Here is an 8352-nt window from a genome sequence, read left to right on the forward strand (position 1 = left end):
CCCGTCCCGTACGTGTGTTGAACGCGGAGGTGCCGTCCGTTCGGCGCTGGTCATCGGTGATTTGGATCACGTCGAGTACGACTACATCATCACCGTTCTTTTGAACGCTTCCGTGCGCCATCTACAAAGGTATGTAGATGCATCCGATGACTCGTTGCTAGATGAACTCCTAGATGATCTTGGTGAAACGAGTAGGAAAATTTTTGTTTTCTGCAACGTTCCCCAACAGTGGCATCATGAGCTAGGTCTATGCGTAGTTCTTCTTGCGCGAGTAGAACACAATTAGTTGTGGGCGTAGATTTGTCAACTTTCTTGCCGTTACTAGTCTTTTCTTGCTTCAGCGGTATTGTGGGATGAAGCGGCCCGGACCAACCTTACACGTACGCTTACGTGAGACCGGTTCCACCGACTAACATGCACTAGTTGCATAAGGTGGCTGGCGGGTGTCTGTCTCTCCCACTTTAGTTGGAGCGGATTCGATGAACAGGGTCCTAATGAAGGGTAAATAGAAGTTGACAAATCACGTTGTGGCTTTAACGTAGGTAAGAAGACGTTCTTGCTAGAACCCTAATTCAGCCACGTAAAACTTGCAACAACAATTAGAGGACGTCTAACTTGTTTTTGCAGCAAGTGGTTTGTGATATGATATGGCCAAAGTTGTGATGAATGATGAATGATCTATATGTGATGTATGAGATGTTCATGCTATTGTAATAGGAATCACGACTTGCATGTCGATGAGTATGACAACCGGCAGGAGCCATAGGAGTTGTCTTTATTCTTTTATATGACCTGCGAGTCATTGAGAAACGCCATGTAAATTACTTTACTTTATTGCTAAACGCGTTAGCCATAGTAGTAGAAGTAATAGTTGGCGAGCAACTTCATGGAGACACGATGATGGAGATCATGATGATGGAGATCATGGTGTCAAGCCGGTGACAAGATGATCATGGAGCCCCAGATGGAGATCAAAGGAGCTATGTGATATTGGCCATATCATGTCACGTTCATTATTTGATTGCATGTGATGTTTATCATGTTTTGCATCTTGTTTACTTAGAACGATGGTAGTAAATAAGATGATCCCTCATACTAATTTCAAGAAGTGTTCCCCCTAACTGTGCACCGTTGCGACAGTTCGCTGTTTCAAAACATCACGTGATGATCGGATGTTTTATTCAGACGTTCACATACAACGGGTGTAAGACAGATTTGCACATGCAAACACTTAGGTTGACTTGACGAGCCTAGCATGTACAGACATGGCCTCGGAACACAGAAGACCGAAAGGTCGAGCATGAGTCATATAGAAGATACGATCAACATGAAGATGTTCACCGATGTTGACTAGTCCGTCTCACGTGATGATCGGACACGGCCTAGTCAACTCGGATCATGTAATACTTAGATGACTAGAGGGATGTCTAATCTAAGTGGGAGTTCATTAATAATTTGATTAGATGAACTTAATTATCATGAACTTAGTCTAAAATCTTTGCAATATATCTTGTAGATCAAATGGCCAACGTAGTCCTCAACTTCAACGCGTTCCTAGAGAAAACCAAGCTGAAAGACGATGGCAGCAACTATACGGACTGGGTCCGGAACCTGAGGATCATCCTCATAGCTGCCAAGAAAGATTATGTCCTACAAGCACCGCTAGGTGATCCTCCCGTCCCACAGAACCAAGACGTTATGAACGCTTGGCAGACACGTGTTGACGACTACTCCCTTGTTCAGTGCGGCATGCTTTACAGCTTAGAGCCGGGGCTCCAAAAGTGTTTTGAGAGACATGGAGCATATGAGATGTTCGAAGAGCTGAAAATGGTTTTTCAAGCTCATGCCCGGATCGAGAGATATGAAGTCTCCGATAAGTTCTTCAGCTGTAAGATGGAGGAAAATAGTTCTGTCAGTGAGCACATACTCACTATGTCTGGGTTACATAACCGCTTGTCTCAGCTGGGAGTTAATCTCCCGGATGATGCGGTCATTGACAGAATCCTCCAGTCACTTCCACCAAGCTACAAGAGCTTTGTGATGAATTTCAACATGCAGGGGATGCAAAAGACCATTCCTGAGTTGTTCTCTATGCTGAAATCAGCGGAGGTAGAAGTCAAGAAGGAACATCAAGTGTTGATGGTCAATAAAACCACTAAGTTCAAGAAAGGCAAGGGTAAAAAGAACTTCAAGAAGGACGACAAGGAGGTTGCCGCGCCTGGCAAGCAAGCTGCCGGGAATAAGCCAAAGAATGGACCCAAGCCCGAGACTGAGTGCTTTTATTGCAAGGGAAGCGGTCACTGGAAGCGGAACTGCCCTAAGTACTTAGCGGATAAGAAGGCCGGGAAAACAAAAGGTATATGTGATATACATGTAATTGATGTGTACCTTACTAGTGCCCGTAGTAGCTCCTGGGTATTTGATACCGGTGCAGTTGCTCACATTTGTAACTCAAAGCAGGGGCTGCGGAATAAGCGGAAACTGGCAAAGGACGAGGTAACGATGCGCGTCGGGAATGGTTCCAAGGTCAATGTGATCGCCGTCGGCACGCTGCCTCTGCATCTCCCTTCGGGATTAGTTTTAAACCTTAATAATTGTTATTTAGTGCCAGCTTTGAGCATGAACATTGTATCGGGATCTCATTTAATTCGAGATGGCTACTCTTTTAAATCTGAGAATAATGGTTGTTCCATTTTTATGAGAGATATGTTTTATGGTCATGCTCCTATGGTGAATGGTTTATTCTTTATGAATCTCGAACGTGATGCTACACATGTTCATAATGTGAGTACCAAAAGAAGTAAGGTTGATAATGATAGTGCCACATACTTGTGGCACTGCCGCCTTGGTCACATAGTTGTCAAACACATGAAGAAGCTCCATGCAGATGGACTTTTAGAGTCTCTTGATTATGAATCATTTGACACATGCGAACCATGCCTTATGGGTAAAATGACCAAGACTCCGTTCTCAGGAACAATGGAGCAAGCAACCGACTTATTGGAAATCATACATACTGATGTGTGCGGTCCAATGAGTGTTGAGGCTCGCGGTGGCTATCGTTATGTTCTCACCCTCACTGATGATTTAAGTAGGGATTGATATATCTACTTAATGAAACACAAGTCTGAAACCTTTGAAAAGTTCAAGGAATTTCAGAGTGAGGTTGAAAATCAACGTGACAGGAAAATCAAGTTTCTACGATCAGATCGTGGAGGAGAATACTTGAGTCACGAATTTGGCACGCACTTAAGAAAATGTGGAATAGTTTCACAACTCACGCCGCCTGGAACACCTCAACGTAACGGTGTGTCCGAACGTCGTAATCGCACTCTATTGGATATGGTGCGGTCTATGATGTCTCTTACTGATTTACCGCTATCTTTTTGGGGCTATGCTTTAGAGACTGCCGCATTCACTTTAAATAGGGCTCCGTCGAAATCCGTTGAGACGACACCGTATGAATTATGGTTTGGGAAGAAACCTAAGCTGTCATTTCTAAAAGTTTGGGGATGCGATGCTTATGTGAAGAAACTTCAACCTGAGAAGCTCGAACCCAAGTCGGAAAAATGTGTCTTCATAGGATACCCAAAAGAAACTATTGGGTACACCTTCTACCTCAGATCCGAAGGCAAGATCTTTGTTGCCAAGAATGGGTCCTTTCTAGAGAAAGAGTTTCTCTCGAAAGAAGTAAGTGGGAGGAAAGTAGAGCTTGATGAAGTATTACCTCTTGAACCGGCAAATGGCGCAACTCAAGAAAATGTTCCTGAGGTGCCTGCACCGACTAGAGAGGAAGTTAATGATAATGATCAAGATACTTCTGATCAAGCTCCTACTGAGATTCGAAGGTCCACGAGGACACGTTCCGCACCAGAGTGGTACGGCAACCCTGTCTTGGAAATCATGTTGTTAGACAACGGTGAACCTTCGAACTATGAAGAAGCGATGGCGGGCCCGGATTCCGACAAATGGCTAGAAGCCATGAAATACGAGATAGGATCCATGTATGAAAACGAAGTATGGACTTTGACTGACTTGCCCGTTGAACGGGGAGCCATAGAGAATAAATGGATCTTTAAGAAGAAGACAGACGCGGATGGTAATGTGACCATCTATAAAGCTCGGCTTGTCGCTAAGGGTTATCGACAAGTTCAAGGGGTTGACTACGATGAGACTTTCTCACCGGTAGCGAAGCTAAAAGTCCGTCCGAATCATGTTAACAATTGCCGCATTCTACGATTATGAGATATGGCAAATGGATGTCAAAACGGCATTCCTTAATGGTTTCCTTAAGGAAGAATTGTATATGATGCAGCCGGAAGGTTTTGTCGATCCTAAGAATGCTGACAAGGTGTGCAAGCTCCAACGCTCGATTTATGGGCTGGTGCAAGCATCTCGGAGTTGGAACATTCGCTTTGATGAGATGATCAAAGCGTTTGGGTTTACACAGACTTATGGAGAAGCCTGCGTTTACAAGAAAGTGAGTGGGAGCTCTGTAGCATTTCTCATATTATATGTAGATGACATACTATTGATGGGAAATGATATAGAACTCTTGGACAGCATCAAGGCCTACTTGAATAAGAGTTTTTCAATGAAGGACCTTGGAGAAGCTGCTTATATATTAGGCATCAAAATCTATAGAGATAGATCGAGACGCCTCATAGGTCTTTCACAAAGCACATACCTTGATAGGATATTGAAGAAGTTCAATATGGATCAGTCTAAGAAGGGGTTCTTGCCTGTGTTGCAGGGTATGAAATTGAGCTCAGCTCAATGTTTGACCACGGCAGAAGAAATAGAAGAGATGAGTGTCATCCCCTATGCCTCAGCCATAGGTTCTATTATGTATGCCATGTTGTGTACCAGACCTGATGTAAACCTTGCCGTAAGTTTGGTAGGAAGGTACCAAAGTAATCCCGGCAAGGAACACTGGACAGCGGTCAAGAATATCCTGAAGTACCTGAAAAGGACTAAGGAAATGTTTCTCGTTTATGGAGGTGACGAAGAGCTCGTCGTAAAGGGTTACGTCGACGCTAGCTTCGACACAGATCTGGATGACTCTAAGTCACAAACCGGATACGTGTATATTTTGAATGGTGGGGCAGTAAGCTGGTGCAGTTGCAAGCAAAGCGTCGTGGCGGGATCTACATGTGAAGCGGAGTACATGGCAGCCTCGGAGGCAGCACATGAAGCAATATGGGTGAAGGAGTTCATCACCGACCTAGGAGTCATACCCAATGCGTCGGGGCCGATCAAGCTCTTCTGTGACAACACTGGAGCTATTGCTCTTGCCAAGGAGCCCAGGTTTCACAAGAAGACAAGGCACATCAAGCGTCGCTTCAACTCCATTCGTGAAAATGTTCAAAATGGAGATATAGAAATTTGTAAAGTGCACACGGACCTGAATGTAGCAGATCCGTTGACTAAACCTCTCCCTAGAGCAAAACATGATCAACACCAGAATTCCATGGGTGTTCGATTCATCACAATGTAACTAGATTATTGACTCTAGTGCAAGTGGGAGACTGTTGGAAATATGCCCTAGAGGCAATAATAAAAGCATTATTATTATATTTCCTTGTTCATGATAATTGTCTTTATTCATGCTATAATTGTGTTATCCAGAAATCGTAATACATGTGTGAATAACAGACACCAACATGTCCCTAGTAAGCCTCTAGTTGACTAGCTCGTTGATCAACAGATAGTCATGGTTTCCTGACTATGGACATTGGATGTCATTGATAACGAGATCACATCATTAGGAGAATGATGTGATGGACAAGACCCAATCCTAAACATAGCACAAGATCGTATAGTTCGTTTGCTAGAGTTTTCCAATGTCAAAGTATCTTTTCCTTAGACCATGAGATCGTGTAACTCCCGGATACCGTAGGAGTGCTTTGGGTATACCAAACGTCACAATGTAACTGGGTTACTATAAAGGTAGACTACGGGTATCTCCGAAAGTGTCTGTTGGGTTGACATGGATCAAGACTGGGATTTGTCACTCCGTATGACGGAGAGGTATCGCTGGGCCCACTCGGTAATGCATCATCATAATGAGCTCAAAGTGACCAAGTGTCTGGTCACAGGATCATGCATTACGGTACAAGTAAAGTGACTTGTCGGTAACGAGATTGAACGAGGTATTGGGATACCGACGATCGAATCTCGGGCAAGTAACATATCGATTGACAAAGCGAATTGCGTACGGGGTTGATTGAATCCTCGACATCGTGGTTCATCCGATGAGATCATCGTGGAGCATGTGGGAGCCAACATGGGTATCCAGATCCCGCTGTTGGTTATTGACTGGAGAGTCGTCTCGGTCATGTCTGCTTGTCTCCCGAACCCGTAGGGTCTACACACTTAAGGTTCGGTGACGCTAGGGTTGTGAAGATATGTATATGCAGTAACCCGAATGTTGTTCAGAGTCCCGGATGAGATCCCGGACGTCACGAGGAGTTCCGGAATGGTCCGGAGGTAAAGAATTATATATAGGAAGTGCTGTTTCGGGCATCGGGACAAGTTTCGGGGTTATCGGTATTGTACCGGGACCACCGGAAGGGTCCCGGGGGTCCACCGGGTGGGGCCACCTATCCCGGAGGGCCCCATGGGCTGAAATAGGAGGGAACCCAGCCCATAGTGGGCTGGGGTGCCAGCCCCTATAGGCCCATGCGCCTAGGGTTTCCACCATGGAAGAGTCCATGTGGTGGAAGGCACCCCTAGGTGCCTTGGGGGGGAGGGAAACCTCCCCTTGGCCGCCGCCCCCCCTAGTAGATCTCATCTACTAGGGCCGGCGCCCCCCCCCCCCATGGCACCCCTATATATAGTGGGGGGAAGAGGAGGGATTTTACACCAGCCCCAGGCGCCTCCATCCCCCCCCCGTTACGTCTCTCCCTCGTAGTCTTGGCGAAGCCCTGCTTCTGTGACGCCCTGCATCCACCACCACGCCGTCGTGCTGCTGGATCTTCATCAACCTCTCCTTCCCCCTTGCTGGATCAAGAAGGAGGAGACGTCTCCCGTCCCGTACGTGTGTTGAACGCGGAGGTGCCGTCCGTTCGGCGCTGGTCATCGGTGATTTGGATCACATCGAGTACGACTACATCATCACCGTTCTTTTGAACCCTTCCGTGCGCCATCTACAAAGGTATGTAGATGCATCCGATGACTCGTTGCTAGATGAACTCCTAGATGATCTTGGTGAAACGAGTAGGAAAATTTTTGTTTTCTGCAACGTTCCCCAACAGTGGGGGCCTGTCCAAGGCTCGAAGTCATCAAGCGCTCCGTCTGCATTGAAGGTGCCCGTAGGGCCCTTTCCCGTGCTAAGGTGCACTGGGGCAAGCTGGATGCTGAGAAGCTTGTGAAGGATGGGCCACCGCCGGGGAAAGACCATCGCAAGCCCGAGAATTATTATAAGGATGTTCTGAAGGGTGCCCGCCTTATGGCGGATGAATGTTCCAGGGATGTAATTTTTGAGTAAAACTCGCTCGTTTTGTCCTGTGCGTTGAAAACTTGTTCATATGCGCTAAGCAATGCTATTGGAATTTAAAATACTACCTTCTGTGCGGCCGTTTATCAATTCTGAGATATGGCGAGTCGTCGGCTTCTGCCCCCGTGCCGCTAGTGCTGGGGTGTTCGGGGATAAACCTGAGCGCTCTTTTTCCCATGTTTGGGTCCTTCGAGGGAGGCGCTCAGCACAACGAACAAGGCAATCAGACAATAATGCGTGAACACTCTCACTTAGACATAGAATTCTATAATTTTAAACTTCGGTGAAGCCCCTGGTATTCGGAAGACCGAGTCCGGGGCGCTATCCACGCCTTGGCCAGACAGAGCCGACTCCTCGCTCTAAGCGGCATAAGTCTTTAGGGAGTCGAAAAACCTCTCGAACAGCGACTAGCTCTCGCTTCATCATGACAGTCAGTTTTAGCTTTCTCTACTGAGGTGCTCGACCCAGCTCAACTGGGGCACAATCGCAGTAGTTCTCCTAGTGCTACCTTAGCCGACATAGCGGAACGTAAGGCACCAAAACATAGGAGCCGGGCAAACCCAACTATTGACCCAAGACATGATTCGGAGCCGATGCGTATAATGCTATAAGTTCGGGGTGCCGCACTTGTTAAAGTGTTCGGACTTCTCACACCATATTGAGGGGTACTAAAGCCCCTGGCGTATTTTGGCCGTACCAAAGTGTATGGGTGCAACATGTCGTTAAGGAACATATATTTGAAAAAAAAGAGTAATGCAAAAATAGACAAAAGCTATGCATTGTTTATTAAAAAGGGTTGCAATAAAAGCAGAACGATACAAATAATGCGATAAGCAAAAGGTTGGACTATTTAA

The sequence above is a fragment of the Triticum urartu genome, chromosome 7 (genome assembly GCF_003073215.2).
Source record: "Triticum urartu cultivar G1812 chromosome 7, Tu2.1, whole genome shotgun sequence".
Lineage (NCBI taxonomy): Eukaryota > Viridiplantae > Streptophyta > Magnoliopsida > Poales > Poaceae > Triticum > Triticum urartu.